Source organism: Loxodonta africana, chromosome 16 (assembly GCF_030014295.1).
Source record: "Loxodonta africana isolate mLoxAfr1 chromosome 16, mLoxAfr1.hap2, whole genome shotgun sequence".
In the NCBI taxonomy this organism is placed as follows: domain Eukaryota; kingdom Metazoa; phylum Chordata; class Mammalia; order Proboscidea; family Elephantidae; genus Loxodonta; species Loxodonta africana.
Genome location: NC_087357.1, coordinates 59836478 through 59859120, shown reverse-complemented (window position 1 = coordinate 59859120; position 22643 = coordinate 59836478). Strand labels below are relative to the sequence as shown.

At 40.4% G+C, this 22643-nt stretch overlaps 1 protein-coding gene across 1 annotated transcript in view; it reads right to left on the bottom strand.

Annotated features, from left to right (window-relative positions):
- Positions 1-22643, bottom strand: part of ARID5B (AT-rich interaction domain 5B) — a 200918-nt gene that overhangs the window by 66853 nt on the left and 111422 nt on the right. The gene's annotated exons all lie outside the window — the stretch shown is intronic.

Sequence of the window (22643 nt, the reverse complement as noted above, 5' to 3'; positions counted from 1 at the left end):
TGATTTTGAATGAATATTCACACCCTCGAGATCCCAGATCCCCATGGACAAAATCTGGCTTGTGGCATAGTTTATTTAGCTTGAGAAGTTTTTTTCTTTTTGTTGTTGCCGTCACTAAAAAGTGAGGATTTTTTTTTTTCACATAAAAATCAGTGTGCCTGGCTTTTCTTAAAGAATTGAGAGATCTGGCAACACTGGGCTGGTGTTTCAAAAACACAGCACAAGACGGGAGCTGAAAAGCAGCTGCCCCTTTACATGAAGGATAAGTGTCTCCTGCTCCCCAATTTCCTACAAGCTCTACCTGACCTTCTTCCTCTAAATTCCTTGCAGATGCCTCTGGGCACCTTAGTTTGTGATTTCCGATCTGCTGTGTCTTATCAGTTCTTTTCATTTCAGGTAAGGCAAGACTGTGAAAGCCAACCAACATTATCAGTCAGTCAATTGCAGAAAAGGGGATAATTCCCTGACTGACCCATGCTTCTTACCTAGTGGTCTCGGTCCAAAGGTGGGTTACCAGAGGAGGTGATGTAATTCTCTTTCTTAAGAGTTTTCCAAAACTCCATTAGTTACTCATCCATTTGGGATTAGCTAGGAGACAGTCCTGCCAGAAGACAGAGAAGTGGACCAAGCAATACTTAGAGGTCCCTTTTGTATTTTACATATTCCTCTTTGCACATGTCCAAGATGAACTGGACATTTCTGTGTGTCTCTAAGGGTGCCAGACCAGACCTCTTTCCTCTTGAAGATGTATAGCCCAAACCTGATTCCTGGGGGATGTGCTTTGAAACTGGTGACAGAAATTCAGTGATTCAAACTGTATTTGCTCTTCATTCATTTTTAGACCCTTGGCACTCCAAAAATGCTTCTTGATGGTTGCTAGGCAACTATTGTTGAATACATGCAAAAGGCATTAATTGTGTGAACATTTTCAAAAATGGGAAAAACAGTTTTAAAACTGAGGACAGTATCATACCTAAAATAAGACATTTCCACTTTAGGCAGCTGCCCAGAATAGGGCCACTGCAGGCTGCTGGCTTCTGTATGTCAAGGGGTAAGATGATTCACCAAAAATTATTCATCTATATTTTTCTGTCTCCCATCATCCCTCTTCAGCCCTCCACTCAAATACATAAGTAGTCTCATAACAAAGCCTAACTCACGATAAATGGGTCTTGTCTTATTAAATATTTTCTGCTTTTCCTGCTGTGTGGTTCCTCGTTGACCACATTTTCCCTGTCATGTGTATTTCATATTTGCATATCCTTGGGGCAGGACAACTTGTGGCTCGTCAACTATTGCATCTAGCTTTAGAATCCACTAAACTTATCACATAGTGATCATCTCTTTCTCGAACCCAAATGGAAACAAGAACTCTTCTATTTTCCACATCAAAGACTAAGAGAATTTCTGCCAATGCCAAATTCTCTGTTCTTCTTACCAGTAAATGCAGATTTCATTTATAGCGTGCTTTCCCTGCACTTTACTTTTTTTTAACATTCCAATGTCATGATCAAGCTACAAAGACACAGATTTCTATAAATTGAGTCAAACATCTGTACTTAGCAGGGGCAGAATTTGGGACAAGCTGATCTCCCTCCTTTGTTGGGTATTGAGTAGAGAAAAATAATTTTCCATTAGAGAGGTGAAGTAATTACCCAGCAGCACTCAGGTAAAATAACAGTGAGACTGAGACTCAGGCCCAGGTGCCTCCAAAGTCCGCCTTCTTGGTGCTGTGCTTCTCTGCCTCTACGCTCAGCTTGACCAAGACCGTACCGGGGAATAAGCATGTTCTCTGAGACAAGAGGACCAAGGAGGAGAGATGCCATAAAGCAGAAAGCAGTGGCAAATGGCACACACTATACATATTATTGCTCATTCAATACTATCAACTAGTATTTTTGACTTGCATAACTCCCTCAAACCAAGAAAGAAACAAGCCCAAGTTTGTTCATTCTTCTTCCTGGCCCACACGCCATTAAGGAAAACTCTTCTCATTCTAAACTAAGGTAAATATAACACCAGGATTAAGAATTATTTTCAACAAATACTTCTTGGGCACCAATCAGTCCTTGTGAGGGTCACTAAAGAAATGAGACCAGGTTCTTGCTTTCCGGGGATTTAGGACTGAGCTGTTTGTTGAGGGTCAGAGTTTACATAGCCCTTAGTCATTGGTTACCTAGGATGTCAGGCTACATGGTGGGGAGACAGAGGTGTCCAAGAAATGCCTCATCCTTTCCTTCACAAGCTGAGGCTCCAGTATGGAAAAGAGAGCAGCTTAGTAGGCTGTGATGCATGTTATCAAAGGAGGTAACACATATGATGCAAACATCTGGGGTGAGAGGAGGGGTGCGGAGCTCATTGAAACATCAGGAAAGACCTGCCTGAGGAAGCAATGCTTAAGCTGAAATCTGAAGGATGGGTGGAGGAGTTGGCTAGTTCGAGGGGTAATATGATGATGAGAGGGTTTCTTTTTCATGGAGAACATATGCAATGATTTAGATTCAAGGGAGAAAGAGAGAGAGAGAGAGAGAAAAAACAACTCATTGCTGTAGAGTCGATTCTGACTCATAACGACCCTGTAGGACAGAGTAGAACTGCCCCATAGGGTTTCCAAGGAGCAGCTGGTGGATTCGAACTGCCAACCTTTTGGTTAGCAGCCAAGCTCTTAACCAAAAGGGAGAGAAGGAGGTCAAAATCTGGAAAAAGGCTCATATTGCTGGGCTGTACGAAGCACATGGAGTCCCTGGGTGGAGCAAACAGTTAAGAGTGCGGCTGCTAACAGAAAGGTTGGTAGTTCAAGTCCACCCAGAGCCACTGAAAACCCTATGGAGCACAGTTCTACTCTAACACACATTGGGTCTCGAAGAGTTACAATCAGTTCGACAGCAAGTAGCTTATGGAGCACAAGGGAGGAGCCATTATCCTCTTCACAGATAAAAAACCCAAAACCAAACCCATTGCCGTTGAGTCGATTCTGACTCATAGCAACCCCATAGGACAGAGTAGAACTGCCCCATAGAGATTCCAAGGAGCACCTGGTGGATTTGAACTGACAACCTTTTGGTTAGCAGCAGTAGCACTTAACCACTACGCCACCAGGGGACTCAAGGCAGCTGGCAGAGGGCCTGCAGCAAGCAGGGGTTTGAAGGATTGGTAGGATTAGGAGAGGTGGATTAGGAAGAGAAGAAACACAGGCTGTTTCCTTCCCTGTGCTTTCATGCTGTATTATGGACACAGGGTAAAACTAACCCTGGCTGCTGTGCTGCCACCAGCCTCCTGACCCCAGCACTCTGTCACAGTGACATAACTCCCCATTTGTACATGTCATCCTCAGGGATAAAGGGCTCACAATGACTTCTTTCATTCCCTACCAGCCCATGTTCAGCTCCTGTTTTAACATGTGATTCTTCATTTATTCATTTTCAGCTAGCAAACAATTTTTAATTAGCCTCTCTTTATTAAGGACAGGGAACAGGATATTAACTAGGTATATTTTTGGGTCTTTAAAAAGAATGAAAGAGACAACATCAATCCATGTGTGATGTTTAGGGGTTTAATTGGTATTAGTCAACATATTTAGAGCAAATCTCATCAAGCTCCATTTTAATCTCTGACTCAACTGACAATCCCACAAGCCAACAAGGAAGAGTGGGATTAATATATTAGTCACTTGTAAAACTTGCCAGTCCCTCAATTACATTAGTTCCAGTAAAATATTCAAGGGAATATTGAAAAAAAAAAAAAAAAAAGTATCATCCTCCCTGTCTACTGAATCTGACAAGGATTCACTTAACTCTATCACAGTACTTAAATACTGTTAGCGTTGTCTATTTAATTACAAAGATTCCTTACTAAAATGTGGGTGTCTCAAAAGTTAGCATCATCTTGCATTCTTTATTGCACTATCCCTAGATCCTTGCATAGGGCTTGATACATAGTAGTTAATCAATAAATTTTGGTTGGACAAATGAAGAAATGAACAAACCAATTGTCCATATACTGCAGTTATCTGCTGTATATGCAGGAAACCAGGGAGAGTCAAAAGAACCACACCAGCTCTCAGTAAGATGGAGGGAAAAGCCTGCAGGTTCCTCTGGCTAGCAATCCGCCTTGGCCAGTTGTCCTTTATGGTTCTGTTTCTCTCAACAAGGATTGGGTAAAAGTCCTCAGCATGAGTCTCACTCCACTTGTGGAAAAATCACTTAGAATCTGGATGCAACTGAAGGGAGTAAGAGAAGGAGGTAAATTTCTTGTCATTAGCTGCTATGGGGTCATGCACAAAAGAAGAGAACGGTGACAGGTCCTGCATCATCCTCATGACTGGTTGCAGATCGGACCATTGTGATTCACAGGGTTTTCACTGGCTGATTTTCAGAAGCAGATTGCTACGTTTTCTTCCTAGTCCAGCTTAGTCTGGAAGTTATGCTGAAACCTATTCCTCATCATAGCAATACGTAAGCCTCCACTAACAGCTGGGTGGTGCCTGTCCATGAAGTGCATTGGCCGGGAATCAACCCAGGTCTCCTGCGTGGAAGACGAGAATTCTACCACTGAACCGCCAATATCACCACCTTATTAGGAAGGCAGCCTTTTAGTGGTTACTCAGGTATTTCTTTATTAAGCATTCGGAGGTACATGTCAAAATTCGCAAGGCCAGATACACATACCTCTTGAGCGCCTGCTTCATGAAGGCCATTCTGGAATATATTTATCAAAGTATTTTAGAAAGCCTTCCAATTGCCAGAGTTAAAAATGCAAAGAAGCTTTTCCCTTGCTTCAACTCCCCTGGGCCAGGTCAGCCTACATGGAATGACCTACTTGATTTCACCTATAAACCCTGAAGGACTTAATACAGAGAAGAGCTAGGATATGTCACGAGGTGTTCCCATACTTTTCAACATGCAGTGACTCGATCAAGAGTGATTTGTATTTAGAATGTTTTGCCAATTACACCTCTGTTGTACTATCTAGCAGCTATTGTGAGAAGTACACAAGCAAACAGAGGTCACCCAGCTAGTTCTGAGGCAACAGCCGCCAACTGTGAATACGGCAGCTTAAAGACAAATGCTCAAGCTTGTTATGGGAGATTTATAATGAATAAATGCAGACAGATTCAGACTACCTTCCCAAAAAGCCATTAGAAACTCTCTTTAAAGATATTCATGTAAATCTTTAAAGATATTCATGTAAATCTGTCCAAAGTAACATCACCGGATTCTCCGGCCAAGATAAAGAGGTTCCTTTCCTGCGAGATTGGCTGCAGTGACAATAAGGCACAAATGAATCACAAGGATGTAAGATAAGAACTGTGTGGAAAACACTGTGATAGATTACACATCTCATTAAATATAATTTTATGTGATCGGTTACTGTATTGCCCCGTTTAATTGATTTATATACACTTTAGGAAGCTTTTTACTGTTCAAAATGTAATTATATACTTTATAATTGAGTACATAGTTGATTAATTACAATGTTTATGGCTATTCCTATTAAAAAGCTGGATATCACGCCCATGGTCAGAAACCTACCCTCCCCATGTTTAAAACATGGCTTCTACAAATGATGTCCTACAAAAATTAATTATATTTCACCTACAAGAATTCTGCTCGCAGCACTGCTGCCAGTAGGGCTTATATATTGTAATAGAGTCGTTTTCTTTTCTTTAGATAATTGTCTATTCCTCAGTACGGGGTCATTCTCAGTATTCTAAAAGCTCTTTCCCAACAATTTCACAACAAGACAAGAATAGCAATAATACAGACGATAATTTGCATCCACTGGGAACTCAGTCAATATCCACCCATGTAAACTTTTCTGGATTTCTTCAAGTCAATGGTTTGGTAACTTTTGTACTCTAAGAAGAACAGTGAGAAGTTAATCTCCCTCCTTTAAAGAAAAAAATCAGAAAACATAATTTTGTCAAATCACCTTCAAAGGAATTTCTTCTCTAGCTTCTTATCCACTCCAAGCGGCTTAAGATATAGTAGTCAATATCAATCAGGAAACATTTGACCCAAAGAGATAAAGTCCTGAGGTATGATCCTTTGATGAATGGCTTGCCCTTATCAGGTTGTAATTGCTATTATAAACTCAACAGAAAGGTTTCTTCCACTCTCCTTCCTGAAATAAGCCTCAAAGAAAAAGGGGCGGTGGTGTCACCATTAAACCTCTGGCACTGAGCAGGGGCAGCAGCCGCTGGCAGTCACAAAGACAACAGGTGTTCTGTTGGTCACAACTAAGAATCCCTTCAGTTCGACATTTTACAGCCTGCGAGCACTTTTACATACATTATTTCATTTAATCCCTACAGCAATCATTTTTTTGGATTTATAGCTCCTACCGTGGCCTGCAATTCTCTGTGTGTGTGTGTGTTTACTTGCTTATTGCCCATATTTCTAGACTCTAGACTCCATGAGGGCAGGGGAATTACATCTGTTTAATTCACTAAAGCTTACTCAGGGCTTAACTCGGTATCTGGTATAATACGTTTCCCTCTGAATATTTGTTAAATGGATGAATGACATCCTCGACAGAAAGATGAACAGACGAATGAATGAATGGATGAGTCACTCTATGCTGAGGGCATTACCATCCCCATTTTAGAGCTAAAGAAACTGAGGATTGTGTGTGACAGTTTAAGCTACTTGTGCAGGGAGACAGGCACTTAATATGTTCTGTACCTTTGTTGTGGATATTGACGAAGCTGCTAAGATACCTCTTATCTTCATCCAAGAGGCAAAAGGGGAGGGGGCAAGAGAGAAGACACCACTGGCTCCATCTCTGTGTCACCTTGATCACAGTTACTGCTGTTTATTGCAAGGCTACAGGAGCAGTGCTAGATATTTTCCATACATTTTTTGTTCAATCCTTAGGACACCCATAGGAGGCAGGGGTTCTTATTCTTGTATATGAGGTGAGAAAACTCAGAGAAGTTAATTAACTTAAACAGCAGCAACAGAACAAAGAAGGAGACTAAGCATTAGGAAACCCAGGGGTAACTTTATTACCTAAAGGTGGGAAGACCACAGCAATGGAGAAGCAATGGCCTCACTTGTGAGGAACACAAGAAGCCTCTAGCTCAGCCTTCCATCACTAAAACACAAGAAAGATTAGCAGAGTTTAAACCAAGAGTGGACATACTGCAGACTCTGCCACTAACACATTTTATTCCATATGTCCCAACAACACAGTTTCTGCATCTGTGATAATCGGCCCCTATTATTTCCCTCTAACCACTCAAAGGACTCTTGGAGGAACAAAGAACCATGTTTACCAGCTAAATACTACAGTGACAATTTGGAAAGGAGGGGGCATTGGTGTGAATATTACCCTTAAGGCCCTCATATTCTCCAACCAAACATCCAAGTCAATTGGTGGCTTTGTGTTCTGAGGACTATTTTACCATTCTTTCACTCCATCAATCCCAGCAGCCTGGGAGAATCAGCCACGCTGACTGCCCTGCCTTACAGGTGGGCCGTAAAGGCTCATCAGGTTCAAAGCTGATGTCAACAGAAGTGTGCCCATTAATGCGGGCAGACGTACCTTAGTCTTCTACCTCTTCCTCCCTGGATCCAGTTAAAATCTCCCACAAAGCTGCCCTAACTACTCCGGGCCCCACTATTATCTGTTTTCAATTACTGTATGTATAGTCTTCATAACACAGCGAGCCCTTTATTCCTCTACGCAAGATTTATTTTACAAATCGGTTTAAATGTAATTACTCAGACTCCTAAAATAGGCTGTGTCCTCCAAAATACTTAGGACACATTTCAGGGCAGAATGGTCCCACAATAAATATTTGAGGCTTGACTGGGAGATCAGAAATATCTCTCTTAACTTTATCCTAAAGCACCATTCTTGCTAATTTAATAAGGCTTCCTTTTACCCGATTACTATCCCATCTCACATTTCTTTCCATTTAGAGTTACAGCTATCTTATCCTTCCTTGTTTCTTTTTCTTTCTTTCTGTTCTGAACAAGAGCGTTGTTTCTGACTTGATGATCTACTCCAAATCCCCAGCTTCTTCCCTTTTCCAAATCAACATTACATTGACCAATCCCTTTAGCTCTTCAGTACTTCATTCTTCTGGCACAAGAATATGCCTCAAAATACGGCATTGGCCTTCCCACATGTGTATAAATGCAGCATCTGGTCAAGCTGGTGTGAGGAGACTGAAAAGGACTCTATGTCATGTATCCCACATGCATAGAACACCGAAGAAAGCAATAGTTCTTTCAGTGCTGGTCAATTACATATTATGAATGATAGTGGTAAGGAGCTCCCTAATGCAGATTTAAGGAGCAAACCTGTAGGCAATCTGAATTGCTGAATATTCTAACAAGCATTTTGTTACTTTCAAAAATTTGTCTGCCTGCTAACAAAACATTTGAAAACAAAAGTGCTGCTTTAATGACAGACTTGAATTCCTAGCAAGGGGCGCAAGCTTGCCAACATCAATGGGCTAAAATCCTCAAACCAGTTTTCTCTGAATGACAGATCGTCTGCCACCAGGTGCTTCCATCACACCTATTAGGTGCTCAGGAAGGGGCTGTTGCCTTCTAGTGTATTTAAAATCCAGATGGGCGACAGGGACAAACACAAAGGTATGTCTCTTTGGCTTGTTTGCAGTTATTTCCTTAATACAAAGACCATATCAAAACTCTTAAGAAAACGAATGGGAAGTTAGTGAATTGGTTCAATGGATTTTGCTGCCCTGGTCAATGAACAAATTCAAGCTTCTACTTGTTACAAGAGATCTCTGTGGATTAGCCACAGTGAGGATTTTTGGTTTGTTTTTAATTTAAATTTTGAGTCAATTTTCTTGCCAGAGAGTAGGATCCTAGCTCCTTTCTGCCATTTCAATTCCTGACAAGGCCCAGGTCCACAGAAAGCATGCTGATTTTAATATGGTGGCCCCCAAAGCATGCAGAGGCAGGGCCAAAGCCATAAGTGAGGGATCACAGCTGTCATAAGGCACAAATAAAGGCAATGGGATCTTCAAAGGACCCCGGGTGTCCTGGGGGGTGGGGTTAACATAAAGCCATGGTGCCCCTTATCTGGAAACCCGTATGATTTTCAGAGAACCTCATGCATGGAATGGGTTTTGGAATCTCAAGAAGCTGGTGTTTGGAGGATCTTAGTGCTCATCTAGTCCAGCCCCCAAGGCATGCCGGCAAACAATTGTATCCGCTCTGTTCATATCACAAAGAATTAATTCTATTTCAGAAAAAAGAAGAGGATTAGAGAAAGTAGGGGAGGGGGAAATACCCTGGGGCCTGAAAGCCACTAAAATGGTCACAAAATGTGAAGTTTAAACAAGAGCTATGTGATATTAGGTGGAAAACCTGGTGGCTTAGTGCTTAAGAGCTATGGCTGCTAACCAAAAGGTCAGCAGTTCGAATCCACCAGGCACTCCTTGGAAACTCTGTGGGGCAGTTCTACTTAGTCCTGTTGAAAAAAAAAAAACCAAACCCTGTGCCGTCGAGTGGATTCCGACTCATAGCAACCCTATAGGATAGAGTAGAACTGCCCCCTAGAGTTTCCAAGGAGCGCCTGGTAGATTCGAACTGCCAACCCTTTGGTTGGCAGCCACAGCATTTAACCAGTACGCCACCAGGGTTTCGCTTTAAGTCGGAAAAGAAGGCAACGGGTCTGTTTTTTTTTTTTTTTTTTTTCCTTGGTATATGATATTGGGAGCTCTGGTGCTTGGCTGCTAACCAAAAAGTCAGCAGTTCAAATCCACCAGCCGCTCCTGGGAAACCCAATGGGGCAGATCTACTCTGTCCTATAGGGTAGCTATGAGTGGGAATCAACTCCACGGCAATGAGTATGTGATACTGGGTCTTAGTTCTACTTTCCCCAAAAGGAGAAAATCACAAATCCCTAGTAACTTCCCTTCTCTGACTCCTCTCTGTGTTGCGTCATCTCCCAATTACTGTAATTGTGCAGCTGATAGCAGTTTCTTAAAGGCCTGGCTATAAAATATATGGACTAATTGTTGAACAAACCCAGGGTGCTACTAACCCGGAAGAAGTACAATCCTTCCAGCTGTCCTCTATTATGTCTACACAATTGGGTTTTTACAGCTCTAACTCATGTCTTGAAATGCTGAAATAAGTTAAACTCCTTTATTTGGGCATAAACACATCACACCCCAGAAGGGGCCAGAATAGACATTCTGGTTCACACATTCAGTCCAAGGCACAAAGAGATATTTCTTGGTACATAGTATTAGCCATAAGCTGGATTCTCTAATTTCAGAAACCTATCCCTCAGATACAGTAATATTTATAGAAAATTAAATTTGGGTTTTTAATTATGCCCACTTTCTCTTTCATAATTCGAATGTTCCATATACTCCAGGACCTGTTTACAGAACTTCCCCATATTTCCAAATAAATACACGGAAGAAGTTCTGAAATATATACACATTTTAAAGATGACTTTGCACGCACTGAGTCGTTCCCAGATGTTTCACATTCTGAATTTCTCAATAAATGAATAACATGCTAGGAAAGCAAACACGAGCTGACAGTATTTAGTCTAAGTTTTTTAAATGGTATAACATGTGTAGCGAAACACAATTTTCAATAACTGTATTTCACTATCAGCAGTTATTTAAGAATCCAAAATGAGCGTTCATGGACTTCAGCTCAAAGGTCTTATAAATGTGGTCTTTAGGTTGCTTTTAATTGTTTGGTGCTTCTCACCACCACACTGAAGCAACAGCTCTTGCCTTCTATCTTCTGCGTTTTATATATATACATTCATGTGACAAACCCATGATCCCAGTTCACTGCCACAAGTGCTCATTAACACGCATCACAGCCGTACAGTCAGCTCTGGGAGTTTTGAGCCTGAGCCAGAACGAGGGCTACAGCAAATGGCAGCCTGGCCTTTTCACTTTTTCCATTTTTCCATTAAAAAAAAAAAAAAACAACAGAAAACTCTCAGTAACTGCTCCTTTCACACCTTTTATCTCCTTTATAAATTCGTTAATATTCACACATTAAATCTCAAACTTTGCTACGTTCTTATGTAATGCTTAATTCTCTTCTCCTCTGGTGTTGGCTTGTGAAATGTCTTTAATTAAAAAAGCTAAAAGCACTCTAAATCTGGATGGCAGACTCATTTCCAGGGCATTCAGGCATGTTGTCTAATTTTAAAACTCTGACAGGATACATGTAAATTTATGCAAGTTTCATAAAAGTCACAATTTCCTCCTTGAATTCAAGCTAAAGAAAATGTCCCTGAGCTCTTTTCGAAGCTGTTTGTTTTATTGGAGAGCTCATTTTGCCCATTGTGTTGGAGGTGATTATTCTACAGACTATCCAATGTCAGAGTCCCATCAATCTACTAGGAATTAAGGAGTTAAATTTCCCAACTATTGATCAAACAGGCTTTTTGATCACTATCCTATGGCTCTTAAACATAGACAGCAGAGGAAAATATTATCATGCAAATTGTTTTGGTTGACAGTCATTAAGAAATTATATGTTAAGAAAATCAGTAATTGTTCACATGAGTCATTAATGTGTTTTCATTCTTTGTAAAACTTTCTGGCACGCCCTTCCTTTCTTGCTTTAAATAAGCAAGGACTGGAAAATATGCATAGTATTTGGAACCCAGGGGAGTGACATATTAATTCAGAGTTTGCTTGGAAGTGTAGCTTTGTGGAAACTCAAACGTGTTCCCATCCTTTTTGTTTCTATACCGCTCTTTACCCAAGACTTAAATGAGGGGGTAGGCTCTGAGACCGGGGTATAGGGGGCTAGAGTTTTCCGTAGGCTGGGCCTCTTCTGTGCCCATCAGAAGGCCATAATTAGGAGACCCAGCGCTTAGGAAATCTGTAAGACATACCACTAAACAGGGGAGTTAGAACCAGCTCACATGGGCAATTAACCAGTCCTGGCTAATTCTGTGGCTCCCCAGAAGCAAATATTCACTCTGAATTAAACCTTTTGCCAAAGTTTGTTTTGGAAAGGTCTTAAATCCACAGGAAAGAGACTAAAAGTACATGATGGAAGGCCGAGACAAGCTCCCAAACGGTTGGGACACCTTCGAGTGAACTCAGGTTAGCTTACAAATCACCGAAGCCTAAAAGAGCAAAACTAAAATTACATTTGTTTTTATTGAAAGACAGCCTCAAGTGCCGACATGTAGTGCATGACATGTGATACATAATACTACTCTTAAACCAGTTCTGACATAATATCTCCGGCGGCCTAATAACCACAAATGATTGCTTTAGTTAAGAACTAGCCAGAAGCAAAATAGATCCATGTAAAAGTAGCTTGAGCCATAAATACCTCAACAATATTTTATGTCACTTTATAAAAGTTAAAGGAGTCCTATAATAATTAGCAACAAAAACACCATGTTCTCTACTATTGTATGGTGGTTGTGAAAGGTTATTTCGTAGTCCCAAGGCTGCCAATGCCGTAAATTACGCAGGCACCAAGAAGCATTAAGGAGAAATAATAGCAATTTAAAGAAGGCTGACGTAATTCATGATAAACAGTCATTGGAAAATATTACAATGTTGTCTTTTTTGAGTGGGTTTAATCAGAAGAATGTGACCATATTCTAACATAAACCACTTCTCTTTTCCATTGTACTTGCACTTGGAATGTTGGCACTCACCCTGGCTGCAAGGTTCTTATTCACAATAATTGCTGAATCCAGAGCTCCCACACCTCCAGGGAAACTAACAATGTAAATTTGGTATTCTGATTGATGGAAGGAGCTTCCAAGACAAAGCTCAAAAGCTTTGGCCTGCACGGTGGTCCAAAAGAGGGACTTAAATTGGAGACGAATGTAGCCAGGATGCCTTTCAAGAATACATATCAAAAAAGAAGGCTAAGTAATGCAAACGTTGAAGAATTACTTTATTATCCCGTCTATTAGAACCTTGAAATACGGTCTAAATTCAGCAGCTGTCCTGATAAAAGCAAACCTTTGTCACAGATTGTTCTGGGTGAACTGTAAATATAGCAGCACATTAAGAAGCAAATACGGTGAGGAAGACTAAACCTGTCAACTTTCATTAATGCAAAATATCACCAGGTCAGGATCATAAGATATGATCACAAGACATGGTCACCAAGCAGATGTTTATATCTGAAAACAAAAAAAGTAGTTACCGTTAATGGGGTGGGGGGGAGGGGAGGAGGGATTCTGTGCATACCAACCGATTGGGGGCAGGTAAAAAAAAAAAAAAAACTCAACAACATATTTCTTGCCAGCCTGGAGACTGGACAATGTTTACCTCTCTGGAATTCACCCAGTCTTGTGGAGTGTAAAAAGAATAATGATACAGCTATTATAACTGCAAAGCCTTCCAACGAAGCGTTCATTTAGAACTCTTTAAGCCAAGTATTGATCATCTGTGTTGATGAGGGAAGGCAAGGATGAAAGAAAACACAGAAAATCCCATAGTTTATTTTTCCCACTGGTTTCTATTTTATTTATGAGCCATTCTTTCCAAGGGCCATTTCAAGCACTAGAAGTGATTTCAGTTCTTCTCCTCCTTATCTCCGCCACCTTCGCGTAGAGGTGCTAACAAGCTGGCATACTCAAATGATGGAAGAGGTCTACCAGGAAGATGGAAACTTAGATAATTTAGTGGAGCCTCTATCCCTGAGAATCAAAAATTAACTGCCACCTTCCGAAGATCATTTAAAATATCCATTATACAGCATACAGCAAAACAGACTATTTTTGACTCTGAATCTTTTCTTCCAACTAAATCTATTTAAATAGTCTCCAAGGTCGAATATCTGGCCATTCCTTTAAAAATATTCTTTCCAAAAAAGATAAATGGCCTTCTTTGGCATTTATACCAATAAAAATGTACTTTTTCTATCTCCTCTTACCACACAGACCTTACTTTCTCTAAATAGCCCATCGCACACATTCATCAGTAAATTTTGCTCAGCATACAAATATTTTATGTATTACAATACGTGGCAGAATGCAAAACTTGCAAATATTTATTTTTAGACATATGGGAAAAAAAGCAATTAGAGCTAAAAATGTGAAGAATGAAGAACTCACTTAGCAGCAATTACATTGGACATGGAAACTGTTCCACCATCAAACTTTTATTCAGATGCTCTAGAGCATATTAAAAGATAGCACTTGCACACAGACAAAAAATTATTATTTCACAACTGAAAAAGTCCAATCACTCTAAACAACATCTGGGGGTCATTAATAACTTACTCTGGAGCTGAATTAGCCAACTAATAAGTGGCCTGACTCAGAATTCCTAAATATCTATTTTTGAAGAAAAAAAAAAGAGAGAACAAAAACAAAACATAACACCATGACTTATTCTTGCAAATATGGATGTACTCGGGGCAGTTTATGTGAGTGTACAAATGTGTGTGTGCATGATGGACAATTTGTGTACACACACCAGGCACATTCTGTTCATGCATTCATCACTACTTCCCCTTATGTGGGGTCCTGCTTTTGTTTTGAGGAAGTTTAAAATTGTAATACTGAGCTCACTCGCTCTGTTCAGAGCTGTGTATATAATTAGCATATTTTTCAGACTGGTAAGAATCTGACATAAGAAGCATCTGAGAAGATTCTCATTCCAAACTACTACAAAGCCTTCCGTAGCCCCATAACACATTTTAAGAACAGGCATACTGTTCAAATATTCCAGTCCGCAGATAAAAGAACTAATAATTTTACTGCCACACAACCCACTGTACTGAAACACCCTAAATATTTATACTAACGGGAGTTGAAAACAGTACCAGAGGCCAATGCCAAAATATTGCTTCCACTCATTATTAGCAACAGTCTTTGGGAAGACAGATACCAGAGAGCCAGCACCTTTCTAATTCACTGGGTCCCATCATGTGGTCTGTTGTTATAGGTTTCATGGGGTGCCAGGGGAATGGCTAGCTTACGTGAGGCAGGGTAAAACCATCTTCAAGGCAATCCATATTTACTTTTTTTTTTTTTTTTTTAATGTTTCTAAAACATCCCCCCAAAAAGGATGGAATTTCAATGATTGCAAGCTTCACTTTCTTTTTCTTCCACATTTCAATGCTTCTGGGAAGCAGTGATCTTCCGATGGATGGCAACTTACAACCCTAATTGGTGATGATTTTATTCCTTAGTGATACATGCAACCATGGTGTGTCTTACAAACAATGTTGTTTTAAAACCAGTTGCCAAGAGTAGATTCTGATTCTTGAAGACACTGTGAGTGTCAGAGTAGAGCTGTGTTCCATAGGATTTTCAATGGCTAATTTTTTGGAAGTAGATTTCCAGGGCCTTCTTCTGAGGTTCCTCTGGGTGGACTCCAACTGCCAACCTTTTGGTCAGACCCTGAGCTTTATTTGTTCACACCACCCAGGGAATCTGATGTTGTCTTAGATTTGATGAAATATAATATCTAGCTGTATGGTCTCTATCGGGGGCGAACAAATTTTTTCTGTAATGGGCCAGATAGTAAATATTTTTGGCTCCGTGGGTAATAGTCAACTCTATCATTTTATTGCAAAAACAGTCACAGATGAGATGAAAAGGCATAATCGTGGCAGTGTTTCAGGAAAACTATAAAAACAGGCAATTGACCTGGCATGGCCCGCAGCCGTGGTTTGCCATATGTAAACTAGATTGTCAACAGCGCTCTGACTTATAAGCACAGCCCCAGAGAACGGAACCTCAGCCAATGCTGAACCTGCTGAAGGCAGAAACCCTGTCATACTCCAGTTTCTTCCCAGTCCCACAACTTGCCCACAGCAGGTGCTCAACATCTGCCAGATAAGGTTAGGCTGAGGTGACTAACCATGTTTAAAGGCATGGGAGTCACTAAATGGACACCGTTTAGGACAGAGAAGCAAAAACTCTGCAGGTAAATGTGAAAAACGTATCCAGCTATCCCTGAGGAGCACTGCTTTATATATTTGACAAAAGTCCCAGGTATTTTGAACATAAGTCAGATTCTTGTAATCATTCTTCGAATTCGAGTAGTTAAGAGACTACTAAAAAGAGCAGCTGAGCACACGGTTAAAGGGCATGGGCTTTGATGGACACAGACCTGGGTTTGAATCCCAGCTCCACCACTTAGCTAGCTCTGGCGGATGACTTCCTTAAACAACTCAGAGCCTGTTTTCTTATTTGCAAAACAGAAATAACAATACCTACCTCAAAGTATTGTTGTGAGATTTAAATGAGATAATGCATATAGTAAGCGCTCCATAAATATTAGACAAACTTGTCCTCACTAAGTCTTTCACTGAAGTGATTATGTATCAGTCAGGGATACAAACTGTATTTAGGCACATTGCATTGGGCAAATCTGCTGCCAAAGACCTCTTTAAAGTGTTGAAAATCAAATATGTCGCCTTGAAGACTAAGGTGCACCTGACCCAAGCCATGGTGTTTTCAATCACCTCATACGCATGCAAAAGTAGGACGATGGATAAAGAAGACCGAAGAAGAAATGATGCCTTTGAATTGTGGTGTTGTCGAAGAATACTGAATACACCATGGACTGCTAAAAGAATGAACAAATCTGTCTTGGGAGAAGTACAACCAGAATGCTCCTCAGAAGCAATGATGGCAAGACTATGTCTCACATGCTTTGGACATGTTATCAGGAGAGATCCTTCCCTGGAGAAGGACACCATGCTTAGTAAAATATAGAGGGTCAGTGAAAAAAAGGAAGACCCTCAACGAAATGGATTGACACAGTGGCTGCAACGATGGGCCCAAGCATAACAATGATTGTGAGAATGATGCAGGACTGGGCAGTGTTTCATTCTGTTGTACATAGGGTTGTTATTACTCAGAGCCAACTCGACAGCACCTAACAACAACACGGTGCCTGGTACGTAGTAAGCCCACAATAAAAGGTAGGAGCTGCTGTTACTTATTTTGAACTAACCAGATTTCTCAGGAAATGAGCTGTGCTAGTTAAGGAAGTGAAATGTTTACTGAGAACCATTAAGAGCAACTCTGTGTGTCACTAATAGAATGTAAGCATGTGAGAACGGAAAGGGATCTCAAAGATCATCCAGTCCAAGGTTCTTAATCTAAGGTTCCACACAGTCTATGACTTCCTAGAAATATATGCAGAATTTTCTATATTTGTTTGATATTTTAATTCTTGCTAATAACATTATTCAGAGCCATTATGATGATGATGATGTTTGTACACATATTTTTATGAGAAGATTCATAGCTTTCATCAAATCCTCAAAGGGGATTACAATCCAAAAAAGCTCAAAAACCTGGTCTAAGCTTCCGTGTCACATACAAGACATCCGAAAGAGGTCCAGACAGGTTAGCTCAGCTGTCTAAACTCTCTTATCTATTTAGGGTGAGATTCTGAACTCAGGTATCCTGACTCCCAATCAAGTGTCCTTTTAAAAGTACATTATCCTTTTTTCTTAATTTCTCAGTAACTAATAGCATTAGAGTATATCCCTCCTAAACAATATTTTTACACTTTTACCTAAGACTAGGCCAAGCTGAGTCTGTAACTGTTCCAAGGACATAGCCTGTTGCTGCTTCTCAGCACACTCCAACACTCGGATCCACCACCAGAAACCTCTGGACACTTCCTCCTTAGACCTGAAGAGAAGCAATTAAGGAAGGAGGAAGCTGCTGGTCATAATTACTCTGTCAACTTCCATTCTCTGTTATCATTGTCACTGACTTCAACTTTAAGCATTCTTACAGGACTGAGCCTCAATTTTTAGTGTGCAAAATTACTCAGGAATCTCGATTCAAATGCTACTAACAGGGCATTACTCATTCAAATTTAGCAGGTCTGAGGTAGAATTGAGGAGCTCTGGTAGTGCAGTGGTTAAAGCGCTCAGCCACTAACCAAAAGGACAGCAGTTCAGACCCATCAGCCGCTCTGTGGGAAAAAGATGTGGCAGTCTACTTCTGTAAAGATTTACAGCCTCGGAAACCAAACAGGGCAGTTCTACTCAGTCCTACAGGATTGATATGAGTCAGAATCCACTTGATGGCAGTTGGGTTTTTTAGTTTGGGGTAGAACCCAAGAATTGGAATTTTTAGGAAGTTCTTCAGGTGGCTAATGCGGGTGTGATAATCTTTGCCTGAATTCATTTTTCAGCCTAAGCTAGATGTTCACTGAAGAATTTCTTTTCCTCTTGTGATTTGGAGTCGTGCAGAGACTTTGGATCTTTGTTTTGAACGCTGGTTCTCACTGTCCTCCCTCATCTGTGACTGCGGAAGGCTCGGGACACAAGGACACAAAGCCCATATCTGGCGCTGACTATTGCTTAGAAGGAAAAGTATTTTGGAAACAAGAGATACCTGAAATCTACCCTAAATAAATCATCAGAAATGCTGATGGTTTTATACATAAAGATGTTCATCACAGTGTTGATTATACACTATACAAAAAACAACAACAGAAAAAAGGCCTGGAGGAACAACATAAAAGAGGGAGATTATGTACGCTATAATAAATTCATTTTATGCAATTATTATACAACCATTAAAACGCCGTTTATAAAATGTTATAATAGTATGGGAAATGTTTATTTTATAATGACACAAGTTTTAAGATTAAAAATTGCATATGTGAAATGTTCTCAAGTAAATAAATAAATAAATATGTATTTTCCAGTGGAAAAGGCTGGAAAACAGATAAACATTGATGAGAACATTGATGATACTTCGGAAGGCAATACAAAACCATAGATGAGCACGTGGCTTTGAAGCCAGACAGACCTGAACTGGAATCCAGCCTGAGCACTTCCTAGCTGTGACTTTGGCCTTAATTAACCTTCTTAGCCTCTCTTTCACTGCTTGTGAAGTGATGGTTAATATGAGCTTCCTTACAGGGAAGGACTAAGCAAGATTATAGGTAAAGGGCTTAGCATAAGGTCTGACATACGGTAGTTACTTGCAGTAGAGTGGCAATTATTATTATTACTATACCCATATTTTCCATAATGGAAATAATTTTCATAATGAGAAAAATGTTTTGAAGAACATATGAGATATTTTGTTTTCCTCCTTGAAATACTGTACAAAGGGAATGGAGGATTAGGAGCGTTTGGCTAACTGAGGATTCTAATGAATTAGGGTTAATCCTGCAAATGTGACGCCATGCCCTTCGGCAGTGGGATACATTCACCACCACCATTCAACCAGAAGGATGCCATTAAGATCAAGGGGCCAGTTCTTCAAAAAGTTAAACTTAGAACCTCCATAAAAACCAGTTGCCGTGTAGTCTATTCTGATTCACGTGTTGCAGAGTAGAATTGTGCTCCAGAGGGTTTTCTGTGACCTTTCAGAAGCAGGTTGCCAGGCCTTTCTCCGAAGAGGCCTCTGGGTGGGTTTGAGCCACTAACCTTTTGGTTAGTAGTCAAGCGCAAACCATTTATACCACCCATGGACTTGACCCAGCAAGTCCACTGCTCGGTATATACCCAAGAGACTTAAAAGCAGCAGCACGAAGAGACACATGTACACCAATGTTCACTCTAGCACTATTCACAATAGCCGAAAGGTGAAAACAATCCAAGTGTCCATCAACAGATAAATGGATAAAGAAAATGTGGTGCAGCCATACAATTTAATATTACTCAGTCATAAAGAAAAAGGAAGTTCTGATACATGCTACAACACGGGTGAACCTTGAAAACATTATGCTCAGTGAAGTAAGTCTGATACAAAAGGACAAATGTTATGTGATCCCACTTATATGAAATGTCTACAACAGGCAAATACATACAGTCCAAAGTTTATTAGTGGTTACTAGGGGCAGGTGGGAGAGGAAAACGGAGTTATAACGTAAGGGGCACTGAGTTCCTGTTAAGGTTGATAAAAAATTTTTGAAAATAAATATTGGTGATGAGCATCCAACATGGTGGACGTATTTAATGTCACTGAATTGTACACGTAAAAATGGCATTAGATTTATGACACAGATATTACCACAATTTTAAAAATCTGAAGAAAAAAAGATCATGGGCCTAGAATCTGATGTCTGAGTCCCATGTTAGTCTAACCACTACTGGACTGACATTTAGCCACTAACTTTCCTGATGAGTTTCTTTAACCGCCAGTTGACGTCCATGACACCTGTCCTCCCTGTTATATAGAATTATTCAGTGGCGAGACATAGATGACTCAGTAAAGGCCCTTTGGAAACTAGGAGGAACACTCTTCCACATGAAGGCCATCCCTCTCATGAGGTGTGAATAGCAAGGCTGAGGGTGGAATATGTGGACACCAGGCTGTTGGGAGTGGTGGAGCTGCCTCTCTGAGGCCTCTTCCTCAACTCAGGCAGATGGTACCAGCACTGAGGGAGAGTAAGACAGCTTAATGGGACAACAGTCCCTAGGTTTGTTCTAATCTTGACAGATGTCACCTTCTTTTCTTTCCAGAACCATGGGACGAAATGTATTTTCTATAGCATGGTACCTATTATCATGTACACCAATGTTCACTGCAGCACAATTCACAATAGCCAAAAGGTGAAAACAATCCAAGTGTACATCAACAGATGGATGGATAAATAAAATGTGATGTAGCCATACAATTTAATATTACTCAGCCATAAAGAAAAAGGGATGGTAGTATCATGGCTGTGCTACAGTAAGGATAAATCTCAAAAGAACCAATTAGTACCAGCATCCTTTCTCTTTCTGAAGGGGTGTGTGCGTGGGATGGTGCTGTAGTCAGTGCCCCGAAAAAGTACAGTTTTTGGTACTGTGTGTAATATACTTCTTAAAATATTTGATTTCCTATTTCAAAGGCATAATGTCCATGCCTGGGACTATGAGGAAAATAGTATAACCTGCTAACCCTACATGTTGTGAACTTGTCTCATCCAGGATCCTACACAAAGCCCTCCTGAGAGAGACAGAATGCCTCATCCTCACCTATAAATAACATGGAGCACTTCAACAATCCATAAAGCATCCTCAGGGCATGAGAGCCATCCGCCAAGTAATCTTCCACATAATAAACAGTGTACTGGCTAAGATTTTTCTTTCTGAATACTTTCTGGAATGATTCCAGTCTGAACTGTGATCTATATTGGACTTGTTCCTAAACCATAAAACTCACATGAATTAGAACCTATCAATGCCCATAGGCTAATAGCCTAGCTACTCTTCCTTGATCTCCACAATGAATTCAAATATCTGGGGGTTAGAGGTTGGGAAAGTCAATGTGACAACCTTTGGATACAAGCTACCATTTGTCCTAACTTAAGGATGTTCCTCAACTTCCTCAGAAAGAACACCCTTCTAGGATGTGCAGATTCCAGGGTCCGTTAAGCTTCATAATAAATTAACAATCTTCAACCAAAGACCTTGATCAATTTATGAAGAGTGTTTTTCTCATTTGAGTTCCTTGAGTAACTGTTAGAAAAAACCAAGTTCCTTTGAGCTAGACACTTTTTACTTGTGAGTTAAATCAATTGGCAAAAAGCTAAGGCTTAAAGATTGAAGTAAAAAAAAAACTTGACTCTAAGGAAAGAGATAAGATGATGGAAATTTGAAGCCCTATGAATTCTGGCAGAGTTCTTTTTATCATTCAAAAACATATGTTGATACAAAGATGAGTAAGACATGATTCTTACCCCTCAAGGAGCTTAGAATCTAGTGAAGAAAGAGGCAACATAAGGTGTTAACTTTAATACCAAGCAGAAGGAAAAAACTTCAGAAAAATACTAATACCTCAGAAGGGACAGGGAGTGGATTGCTAAATATGATTTTTCTGAAGCTATCCTTTCAGCCTAGAAGCAGCTTGTTAAGCAGTCAGGAGACTAAGCCGGCACTTCATTCCTCTACCCGACTAAAACCCAGTTGATGCATCCCTCCTTTTCCTTTCTATAGACCCACAGGAAAGATCTAATTTAATAAGGGACCATCTCATATCTCCTTCCAGAGGCTTCCCCTGGGTCCTAACCACAATGAGGTCTGTGAGAGAAGGGCTCAGGAGCATGGCTAAAAGTGGCAGAGGAAACTACCTGTTTGAGCTTCAACATCTATTTTCCACCTCCTCACCTGAAATAACTTCCTCCTTTTTGAATCCTCTCCGTCCTCAAGGTCCAGCTGAAGATCCATTTCCTTCAAGAAGCTTCCTCTGACCATTAGGACTCTCATTCGTACATATGGTAACTCCAGCAGCACCTACAGCTTGAACTCCTCCTACCTTGGCCCTTAGAAGCCTTCCCTTGCTATGTCCATTATATGACAAAGCTTTTCTATTTACAAAGCTTTGGCAGATATCATCATCTCCTCTGAACCTCAAAATAAGTCCTGACTCTTAACTCAATGCTCTTCTCACTTTGTACCAGAAAAGTGTGCCCATTGGGTCAGCAAAAGGTGTTATCTTCCACTTTAGCAACATGCTAGGTCTGTGACCCTGCAGAAGCTACTTAACCTCTCTGAAGTCACTCTTGGGTAAAATGGAAGGTTGTTAAGAGGATTAGATATAATATTTGTAGTGTGTACCCCTGCTCCCTGTCTTATCTCATTCAACTTGATTTTCAAGTGTCTTAAAAGTAGAGACAATGTCATATATCAATATCCCAGCAATGCCTGGAGCTGTGCCTTAAGCATAGCTGGTGTTCAGTGAATGAATGAATTAGCACACCAGAAGCATTAGAATGCACC